A 12003-nucleotide genomic window follows, 5' to 3' on the forward strand; every position below is an offset into this window, starting at 1 on the left:
GTAGTGAAAGCTTCATGCTTGCTTAGGCTGATATTCTAACACTTGAGCCACATCCACAGCCCTTTTTGGTTTTAATTATTTTTCAGATAGGGCCTTGAGTTTTTTCCCACAGCCAGCCTCAGATCACAATCTCTTAACTATTCTTCTGATTCAGGTACACCACTGTACACAACTTGTTTTGTCTGGGCTGCCATCAAATTGTAGTTCTTCCATGTCTGCTCCAGAGTACCTGAGATTACAAGGAGCTAGTGTCCTTATACAGAGAAGTATATAAGACCTTTCCTCCCTTTGCCACTTGAACGCAAAGAGAAGAGCTTCGCCAGAAACAAACCCTGGCAAGTCTTGATTTGAAATTTTAGCCTCCAAAACTATGAGATGATAAATTTCTGTTACTTAAGCCACAATGTCTGCAGTTTTTGTTATGGAAGCTCAAACAGATTTGTTGTTATGCCTCTTTAGTTCCAGAACAACAATCATTTTATTTTCTTTCTCATACTAACTTTTTAGAAACAACACAATGCCAATGTTTGTCTAATGTTCTGTATTTTTTATTTTTTGTGATAGTCTTTTTAGGATTTAACTTTTTCTCTGGCCTCTGTTTTCTATAAACTGAAGATTGAATTAAAAGCATCATTAGGCTCAAGTCACTCTTTTGGCAAGAATATGCCATAGGTGACGTAACTCACATTGCAGTATCATAAAATGCTTGTAATGGTACTTTGTCCTACCATCAGTGACACTACTTTACCCATTTAATCAGGAAACTAGGCACCAAATATTTGCACTGTAACTGTAGTTATTTTCTCCTTTGAAACTATGCATAAGTCATGAAGTGATACTCCGATAAGACCATCCTATTCCACAATATGCTATGTAATACTGGTATCTTGAGCAATTTCTAAAAGCTACAAAAGTAAAGTATTTTCAAAAATCAAGCATTAGGTCAACCTTATTTTCTCCATATTTGTTTTTCTGTCAAGTGCAAAAGCAAAATATGTTTCTATCCTATATAGTCATTTTCAGAGGAGCATCAATTATCTTGTTCTACGTACCAGGAATGCACCCTGTGACTGCAGACAAAAACAAACCCAACTTTTCTCATGAAAACAGCATACATGAGCTAGAATAGGCCTTAGCTACCTAAGTACCAATGGGGAATATGAGGAGCAGTGACTACAAACATAAATAGCTAAACATTCTTGCTACAGCAGCATGGAAAGAAGAAATGTTTCTAAGGACCTAATCAAATTCTCTGACAGTAATCCTCCCTCATTTGTCAAAACAAAGTGTCCAAATCAAGTTCACAGTATGGTGTTATGAAGAAACTGATTAATTTCTTTTGGTTTGTACTTTTGCCACAAATTTATTGAAGACTTTGAAAAAAAAACTGTAGCAGATAATGAAAACAGTTTGGGGAACATCCTAGATTTTAAAACCGATTCTCAGCTGCCTCCTTACAAGAGTACACTGTTGGTGTTTAAGAGTTGTGAGGGCTGAGCACACACAGGTGGCTCACATCTGTAATCCTAGCTACTCAGGAAGCTGAGCTCTAAGGATCATGACTGCAAGCCACCCAGTCAGACATGTATCTGAGACTCTTATCTCCAATTAACTACCCAAAAAAACAAAAACAAAAACCAGAAGTAATCAAGCACCAGCCTTGAACAAAAAGTCTACCCCCCTCCCACAAATAAAAGACATCTGTGGGACACAGCTTTTCTAACACTTAAGCAATTGACACTATCATACCTTATTTGGGTTACAAGATATAATCTTGATGCACCTGATACTTTAAGACTACTTTCTTAAAGGAAGTTCTTGTACTTGGTTTCAAAAGAACATGTGGAATGAGCAGATGATACTAGGACATGACACACTTCTTATAGCTAAAGCAGCCCTGAGCACATACTTACAGATTTTTGAAGAGCTGCAGAATTGTCAGTTCAAAAATAAATCACAAATTTTAAGGTACTCATAGATTCTGAGGCATATAAATCATTCTTTAATTTCTGCTGTTGTCATTAAGATGTCTGCATTCTTTCACTATCACCAATCTACACTAATTTCAAGTTCTGATTAAGTTAAAATGTACTATGCCTACCAAGCTCTCACTTTTTGGAGGAAACAGATTCCATTTAATGGAACCAACTTCACCTTCTTCCTAGCCTGCCTCTCATCTCACATGCAGCTCCAATCATTTCTAGTTCTTTACCTCAAATTTCTATCAAAACTCTCAACAGCCCTGTAAATAGTTCTTCACTGATCAAGACAGGGAGGGGTGAATTTTTTACTCCTGCTAGCCTTGAACTATCATCCTTCCAATCTCAGCCTAAAGGGTAGCTAGGATTACAGGTATGAGTCACAAACTCTTGGTGAGATCTTCCCTAACCACAACAAACTGAAAAATCCACTACACAAAAAAAGCTCTTGCCATCATTTAACATACCATGTTTATGTGTATATCATCCATGTTTACTGCTATAATGTAAGTGCCATGAAAATGAAAATTAGTTTTCATTTTATTCTGTATTATATTCCTACTGCTTAGAATTCCTGGCACATAGAAGGGAAAAAATGGGGGAAAAGGGAACAAATTAATAAAGTATATTTGCTTTGGATTTAAAAAGTCATATCCCTCAAAAAAATTAAAGCAAATCATGTCCTGATTTTACATGTATTGATTTTGACAAGGAGTTTTTATGAATTTCTGCAATAATCCATCAATTAATACACCTCCTTAATCAAATCCTCATTAACATACTATTTATTCTCAGCTGCAAGTTTTACTGCTTCCTTTTATTCTCTAGGTGACACATACACAAAAAAGATAACCTTAGGACCAACAAAACAAATTAGCTGACAGGATCACTATTATATTCACTAATCCCTGGCAATAAATGAAAAATATGTTGGCCAAAACAAAGTGAAACTCATTAATGTGAACCTTTTACTCCCACTAACGGTGGTTGGTACTACTTGTTGTATTTGAAAAAGGTTAGAAACAATAGCTAGAAGAAAGGCAGTCAATGGTCTGGGAAGATGGCTTAGTGGTAGAGTGCTTGCCTGGCATGGATGAAGTCCTGGGTTAGATTCCTCAGTACCACATACATAGAAAAAGCCAGAAGTGGTGCTGTGGGTCAAGTGGTAGAGTGTTAGCCTTGAGCAAAAAAAGCTCACAGACAGTGAGTGCCCAGTCCCTGAGTTCAAGACCCAGGACTGGCAAAAAATAAATAAATAAATAAATAAGAAAAGAAAAAAGAAAAAGAAAGGCAACCAAATATATAAAATTGAATCCAACCTCAACCAGGCTGTTATCACCATCCAGAGAGAAATATATATATATATATATATATATATATATATATATATATATACACACACACATACATACATACATACATAAAACACCAGGAAACTATCTTTAACTAGCATGAAGGGTCATAAATTACAAGTGTTAGAAGGTTTCTATTTTTAAAAACCCAACAACTCTTAACACCTTGAAAATTTTCCAGTACCCTAACATTTTATTGTTCTTTTTTTTTTTAATATGTGGTACTAAGGTTTGAACTTTGAGCCTTGCACTTCTAGGCTGCCTTGACACCAGTCAGTCATGCAAATAGCCCTGTTTCTCCCACTGGCTAATTCTGAGATTGGGCTCCCTTCCTACTTAGGCATGTGCCTGAACCAAGATCATTAAGGAAAGAATAATGTGAAGAATATTGGTATGTCATACAGAAAAGAAACTGGATCACCAACTTATGATGTATAAAAATCCAATTTAAAAAAAAAGCGAACTCTGGATTATGAAAGCCTATGAGTTTAAAAGAAAACTGTAAAATTAGCAATATATAACATGGGAGGAGTTACTTTGTGATATAAAAGCAAAGAAAGACTTTTGAAACAAAACTCACAAAAAACCTATTGTATCAAAATTAAAGATGTCTGCTCAAAGAAGGCTATAATAAAAAATGTAAGTGACAGCCAGGCACCAGTGGCTCACACTTGTAATCCTAGCTGCTCAGGAGGGTGACAGCTGAGGATGGTGGTTTGAAGCCCGCTCAGACAGGAAAGTACACAAGATTATTATCTCCAATAAACTACTCAGAAAAAGCTAGAAGTGGTGCTGTGGCTCAATTGTTAAAGCTCTAGCCTTGAGCAAAAGAAGCTCAGGGACAACATCCAGGCCCAAAGCTCAAGCCCCAGGACTGGAAGAAAAAAAAGTTAATGACTAAAATTAAAGATAATTTAAATAATAATTAAAATAATTACTATCTAGGAAATATTAAAAACAACAAAAAATACTTCAGAAAAGAAAAAGTTGTAGCTGGGCACCGGTGGCTCATGCCTGTAATACTAGCTACTCAGGAGGCTGAGATCTGAGGATCATGGTTCAAGTCAACCTGGGCAGAAAAGTCCGTTAAAGACTCTGATCTCCAATAAACCACTAGAAAATCAGAAGTGGCGCTGTGGCTCAAGAGATAGAGTACTCACCTTGAGCTGAAGAGCGCAGGGACAGTGCCCAGGCCACAGCGCCCAGGCCCAGAGTTCAAGCCCCATGACCAACAAAAGAAAAGAAAAGAAAAAAGAAAAAGTTGTGCTGTGGTTTGGATATGGTTGAACTGTGCTCCACCAAGAGGACTTGTGTTAACATTTAATCTCATTGTGAGGTAGTAAGGGAGTGGAAATTTAACCTGACTATACTATTTAGAGATGAGACCTTTAGGAAGTGTTTAGGATTAGATAAGGTGATCAGAATGGAACCCCCATAATTGAATACCAGTGGTTCCATAAGAAGAGGAAGAGAAACCAGACAATGCATAAATACATTCTCTCTCTCCCTCTCCCTCCCTTCTCCCACTCCCTGACTCTCTGTCTCTCTGCTTCCTGCTTCCTGCCTCTAATGATGTGATGCCTTGCACTGCCTCAGTACACAGCCTGCAATAAAGTTATCACTCTATGTGGTGTCTGAAACTTGGACCTCCAGTACTGATAGTCAAAACTACGCTTTCTCACATTAAAAAATGATCAAATCTGTGGTAATGTTACTAGCAACAGCAAACATCCTAAGACTGAAACAACAAAAGGAGTAAAATGAGTAAAGTAAAATGAGTAAAGGATTCAAGAGGAAAATTTTGTAAAAGGAAAAAACTACAAAATATAAAATGTTCATGAGGAAACACTCAAATTGGTTTGTACCAATGAGATGTAATTTAAGATGAGATTTTATCTTTTATTTATTAGTCTGGAAGAATTAAGGCAGCAAACAACTCCATGCATGGTGGGGACAAGTGTTTGAAAACACTCCCACTGCAGCTTGTTCTGGAACATAATCTGGCAATTTCAATAAACTGTATGAATACGGTATGCTCAACAATCACATTTCTGCATACATCTAAAAGGTATGTTTATCTCATATTGCCTATAATGCTAGGAAAATGAAAATCATATGGCTATCCACAAACAGTAGATGAACTAAAATAGACACACATTCTGAAATACTGTGACATTAGAAGCAATGGACAACACAAACAGATCTCCAAAATGCAGTAAGAAAAAGAAGTCAATGCAATATATAGCATGGTATCTCTATGAATTAAAAATGTAGGCACTGAAAGCAATACCTATTGAATAACACAACCAGAAAGGAGCACATAGCATACATAATGGAAAGCTTGTCACTGGGTTGATGAGCAAGAAAATGCAGTGGCATTTGGAAACAAAAGGCAATGAATAGAGGTAGGGGAGGCTTGCACAAATGATTACTTAACTAAGTAAAATTAACTCAATCCTCTATACCTGAAGTCCAAAACAACCTTTAAAGACTCATTTATAATGTATGTATGCCAGCAAAGTTAAAAGTTAAAAACATTTCACTACTTTTAAAGTTCTCACTGTTTAAGCTCCCATGGAGAAAACCTCACTCCACTTCCTTCAATTTTAAAATGGAGCTTCTTATGTTTCCAAGATAAAAGGAAAATTGTTGCATCCCAGGCTCACTGCCTCAAAATTTAAGTTCCCATGTTAGTATTCTGATCTAAATGTGCCTCTGTGATTCATCTCATCTCCCAAGTCTTTGTAAATTAAGCTATAAATAACAATAAACAGACATTTAAATGAACGAATTTCTCTATAATAATCTAACTAATGGTGACGATGACACCTTTCCTATATATTTATACTAGTTTGTATGCAATTCAATGTAATGAAGGTTCACTATTTTGGATCAAATTGGGCAGTTTTTTATTCTTTCTAGTAATAACGACATTTTCAACACGTTATTTTCATTTTTTTGAGCGGCCATTCACCTCCACATTGTCACCGTTTGCTTATCAAACAAGCAACATATGTAAACTACAATTTTTATATAACAAAAGCCAAAACTTCCTCCTTTTGTTATGGGCAACTCTTGCACTCGTTCATAAAATTGAAGCAATAGATATCAGAAAGAGTTAAGCGTCTGCCCTTTTCATTTTGTGGCAAATGTTGCAAGGAAAGAAATCTGTAGCTGCCCCTGTTTACACCCTAAAATCGGCAGCATCCAAAGACAAACACAGGTTGTATGTAATTCAAGTTGCCATCATTTCCAATGTAAGAACGTGTGAATTCTGCACAGGACCTGAGAAAGAGACATATCAAGTGGATAAAAAACAAACGCCATGATGTTTGAGTCAGAAGCAGGGTAGCTCCCACTCCAAACAGCCTCAGAACTCTGGGCCCATGAGTAAACCAAGTAGCACAGACTTGCAGACCAAGAAGAAGGGCAAAGGGATGATTGATGACGGGCACAGGCAAGTGGCGACTCAAGGATGAAACCCTAGCAGTCGGCAGTACCTGGGGCAGGGAGCAAGCCGAAGCGCAGCACCAAGAGGGAAGGGCAGACCCTGTGTATCCCCAAAGCATTGTCCACAACCACTCGCGACCATCACTAATCACCTCACCTCGTTTAGATTGTCCCTACTGGCAAAGTAGTGTCACAGGCCACTCTTTCAAGCACCAATGTCACTCATCAGCCCAAAGGCCCCCAACGCCCCCTGGGCCGGAGTCCAGGCTCCCGATAAGGGCGTCAGGGGATGGGCCGGACCCAGGAGGAGAAGCTCCGAACTCAGCTCCCAGGAGCAGAGATCTGACAGCCGGCGCGGCCCCCCGCTAGGGCCGGGTGTGTGACCTGTGACCTTCGACCCCTTCATTCCACCGCGCAGGGGCGTCACGCGCCGGGGCTGACCCGGAGGCTGGGAAGACACTCACCTGTCCGTCACGGCTTCACCTCATACTGCGAAGCTGTCAGCCAGCCGTGGGCGCCCCGGGAAACGAGGACGCGGCGAGGGAAGAGCTTTTCAGGAGGGTGTCGGGTACGCAAGTCCGTGTGGGCCGGTCCTGCCCGGTCGCCCTCTCTTCACTGAGGCTGCAAGGTGCTGTGGCCGCGCCACCGCCGCCACCGCCGCCGCCGCTACCGCCGCCACCGCCGCCGCCGCTGCAGTAAATCAGCTGACACTAGCCTCAACTGCCGTGACTTTCGCCGCAACTGTCGCAAAAGTGAGGAGGAGGGAGGGACGTGCTCAGAGCTTCCCAGGGCGCCACGCCATTGGAGGAACGGCCGTGTTACCATGGAAACCGGACGGCTGAAAAAGAGATCTAGTGTGGGCAGGGAGTGCACGGCCGCCATTATGGTTGTGGGAAGTCTGGTCTAGGCTCTCTACTTGCCTCTCGTTCCCTTGTTGGGATGATCAACTTGGAGAGAAGGATGGAATGGACAGTCTAGGTGTTCTTTGGAACCAAGGTGTTCAAAATGTGTGCTTCTACGGTTGTGTTTCAGGAAGCTGGAAAATGTTACTGTTTCCTTCTGGCCTCGGAATTGAGCTGTTACCCCTGACCCAAGACTATGAGAGGAGGAACTTGGGGTATGTGACTAAAGGAAGTCTGACCTTGTGCAACACTCCTAGTGAAGAAATGAGTAATACATTTTCCCTGTGGGCAGCTAAGGAAAGGTGGAATCTGAGCTCTGTATTCACATCTCTCACCGCTTAGAGGCCAGTGTCATCTTGGGCAAAATTTTTGTTGCTTTATTCTCTCTTCTTTGATACCGTTTACAAAGCGAGGATAATGACCTCGAATTGTCTACCAAGTTAAATGAGCTCTACAAGTGTTAATGCCTCATGCTTGTCTGTCTTCCTCTCAGTATTTGAGAGGAAGAATGTTGAATTCATGCAGTGGCAGAGAAGAGGAAAAGTAATTCTGGGTTGGTGACTTGACACTTCCTGTCGTTTATTATTGTTTTAATGGAAAGTCTTCCTTTTCTCCCCAGTTTAGACCTCTTCTTCCCAGAAACACGTGACAAACCAATCAGTGTCCTGAGAAGTTTACTCCAAATTTCTTCCTTATGTTGTTAAGCATATAGCTAAGGCGCTGTCAGTTAGGTCCTGAGGTTTCTTATTTACAGTTTCTGTTTATTTGTAGACACCAGCTATGCTGCTATCATGATGGGAAAATATGGACCACAATGTTCACCAGGGAAGTCAGTGAAACACTTGAAAAATCTATAATTCTGAAGTTGTCTTTTATTGCAAATTGGAATTCTATTATTTTCTTCTATTTTTAACTAACTGCCATATAATCACATTAGTGAATGGAAAACCAAAAGATGTTTAAGAGAATAATTCCTTGGCCAGCTAGCTTTAATATATTCACTCCCTCTCCTGTTACAGCACTGAATTCATAATTTCCTCCACAATGTATAGGAGCTTTTTGGAAATATAAGAAACATGGTATTCACCACAGGATATTCTTAGATTATGTTAAAACTTGCTTAATTTGTGAAAAACACCTGATGCCTTTCCTAGATAAATAATCTTATTCAACAAACACTAGTTAAGATAATTTGTTGTTTCAAATACCTTCTGAAAAATGAGGTGACTGGAAAGATTTATGAAAAGCTTCAGACTGATAGCACTTTGATCCTTCTTTACAATGTTTACAAAATTTAACAACAAAGTTGATAAATTTTGCTCACACCTGTAATCCTAGCTACTCAGGTAGTTGATTTATGAGTACCACAGTTTAAAGCCAACATGGGCAAGAATGTCCATCAGACTCTTATCACCAATTAACCGCAAAAAGTTTAAGGTGGAGATGTGGCTCAAGTGGTAGAGTCCAGCCTTGAGCAAAAAAGCCAAATAAGAGCAAGGAACCCTGAGTTCAAGCCGCAGTGCAAGGGTACACATGCACATGTGCATGCACATGTACACATAAAACTGCTTGCATTTCTGGATTGTTGTAACATGTTCTTACAAAAGTATGTATTTTCCATGACAAATGATAATTATTTTTAATTTCTGAGGATTGAGTCCATAAGGAATTTGTTAGAGTTGTTGCTGAGTTGATTCTATCCACTAGGCTAAAAATTAACTACTTGATTCCATTGCCCTTGTTGTCTGGATAATAACCAATTTCTCCTCTGCTAACTTCAAGTGTTTCTCAAGTAGTCATTCTTTTGGTTTTTGACCTTTGACCATTTTGATTCTGCTCTTTATCTGATGAGTCATGTCATTTTATTCTTGGTTTGTTGTCATTCTTAAATTCACTTTGTAACAGTTTTTTTCTGTGTATTTCCTGACTGCTACTTTAACAGTACCAACTATGTCTTTTATGATGGTAACTCATGTATTTATCTGCAGATGATTATTTGACCACCCAGCCCCCAAATGGAGTTTGGACATTTAATTTTTTTAATATAAGGCAGAGTCACAAAAGAAAAAAGTTGCTGAGCACTGTTGGCTCATGCCTGTAATCCTTGCTACTTAGGAAGCTGAGACTTGAGGACTGTGGTTCAAAGCCCAGCCTGGGCAGGCAAGTCCATGAGACTTTTCTCCACTTAACCATCAGAAAACTGGAAGTGGTGCTCTGGCTCCAAGAGGTGGTAGAGTGCCAGCCTTGAGTAACAGAGGTCAGGGAGAGTGTCCAGGCCCCAAGTACAAGCTCCATGACTAAAAAAAATTACTACATTCAAAGTGGGCAATTGTGGATTACTTAGTAAGGAGTATAAATCTGTAAAGAAAGGGACTGGATTAATCATATGACAAGGTTCTGGGGAGTGAGAATAGGGGAGAAAAAAAAAGTGGTAGTCCTTGTAAGCCAAATGACCTCTTTTGGTATTAGAAGAATAATGGTTCTAAGCACTGCTGGTTAGGTAGTAGATAGTATCTGCGCTTACTAGTTATTTTAGTGCTAGATGGCTAATGGTGGTTCATGCTCTAAGCATGAAGTGTACCTAGAAATCATAGCTGCCAGCCTGGCACCGGTGGCTCACGCCTGTAATCCTAACTACTCATGAAGCTGAGATCTGAGGATCAATGTTCAAAGCCAGCCCTGGCACGAAAGTCCATGGGATTCTTATCTTCAATAAACCACTCAGAAAACTGGAAGTGGAGCTGTGGCTCAAGTGGTAGATCACTCATCTTTAGCTGAAGCGCAGGATGCTTAGCTACTATGAGATTATAGTGGCCACAGTCTCTTCTGTCTGTATGAGGTTTCCATTTCATGACACTTTATCTACTCAGGTCTGCACTAGTGTCATCAGGCTAAGGAGCCAGACCAAGTTTCCTCAGTTAGTACTCTGGCATTACCAATAGCCAAAAGCAATTCCTGCGCCCTGGCCTGAAGAGACAAATAGTGTTAAGGAACTCAAAGAGGGTAATGATATGATAGGAGCTGACAAAGCCAACTTAGAGCAATAAAGCAGAAAGAGAACTGAGAGAATGAATATAACAAGATATCATTCATTTCCATCATTAAGAAAGTAAATGCCTCTGTTAGATTTAAATTTTATAAATGTCTCTTTGCATCTTCCTTCTCAGGAATGTATACATTGCTAAAGTTTGCTTGTGATAGTAGAAAAAAATCACTCAGAATTTCAGCCTATACAACTTGCAGATGGCAGGATAAGTTTATAAACAAAAAATGAAGTGGGGTAAAAAGAGCTAAAAAAGAATGAGTAAGAAATGCAAAAGAATGAGGAAAGAAGATCTTCAGCACCAAAACATTTTAGGGAACAGAAAAGAGACCCACTCACCAGAAAGTTGTCTTTAAGACTCCAATTATCCCTGTTTAACCTAAGATCGATCTATGTATCCAGCAAGGTGGCTAACATGGGCCGAAGTGCTCTCTTCCCACAGTATACCTATGCCACATGTTCTCTTTACCTTATTTCATTCTAATAATTTTTTCTATCACCTTTACTTATGTTCAAGTCTTGCCTGAGTTCTTTTGCCAGACATAAGGACTGAGCTGCCCTAAATTTCCTTCTCTTTTTTTTTCTCAGTAATTAGCCCCTGAAATTTCTTAGATTGAATTTCTTCCCCCTAATGGTAATATTTAGAGATAAGCTTTAGAGAAGGACATTAAGATCAAGCTAAGCCATCAACAAAGTCCTAATTGAATAGGACTATTGTCCTTGCAAGGGAAGGAAGAGCACTGTATGTACATGCACATACTGACAAGGCCTATGTGAAGATGGAGTAAAAAGAAGACATAAAGAAGCAGAAACCTCAGGAAAAAACAACTGGTAGCACTTTCATTTTGTACTTCAAGTCTCTGAACCATGATACACTTAAATCATCCACTCTGTAGAATTTTGTTATGATAGTTCTAAGACAATCCATGCTTATTCTTACATTTAATAAACAATGTTCTCCAGGTGCTGGTGGCTCAAGACTATAATCCTAGCTATTCCGATGGCTGAGATCTGAGGATCATGGTTTGAAGCCAGCGCAGGTAGGAAGTCCATGAGACTCTTATCTCCACTTAAGCACCAAAAAACCAGAAGTCTAGGTGTGGCTCAAGTGGTAGAATGCTAGGCTTAAGTGACCAAGCTAAGTGGCCATGTTCAAGTTCCCAGTGCTGGCACACATATATATGTTGATTAAGAATGTTGTGTTTGTTTCTTTACATATCTCCGTCACTATGAACTTCAGCCCTCACAATTCTAAAAATTAGGTATTGTTAATACAA

The 12003-nt window shown here is 39.4% G+C and overlaps 1 protein-coding gene across 3 annotated transcripts in view; it reads right to left on the minus strand.

Moving 5' to 3' along the window:
• Wdr7 (WD repeat domain 7) overlaps positions 1-7471 on the minus strand; it is a 284441-nt gene extending 276970 nt beyond the window's left edge. For 2 of the 3 annotated variants that reach the window (XM_070029069.1, XM_070029067.1), the window contains exon 1: positions 7246-7471. The gene's annotated coding sequence lies outside the window, so the exon portion shown is untranslated. Of the gene's footprint in view, positions 1-6938; positions 7021-7245 lie in introns of those variants that run through there. The other variant, XM_070029068.1, reaches the window with a different exon arrangement.
• Between the last annotated feature and the right edge of the window lie 4532 nt (positions 7472-12003).

The sequence above is a fragment of the Dipodomys merriami genome, unplaced genomic scaffold (assembly GCF_024711535.1).
Source record: "Dipodomys merriami isolate MVZ:Mamm:240054 unplaced genomic scaffold, mDipMer1.0.p SCAF_2, whole genome shotgun sequence".
Taxonomy (NCBI): Eukaryota; Metazoa; Chordata; class Mammalia; order Rodentia; family Heteromyidae; genus Dipodomys; species Dipodomys merriami.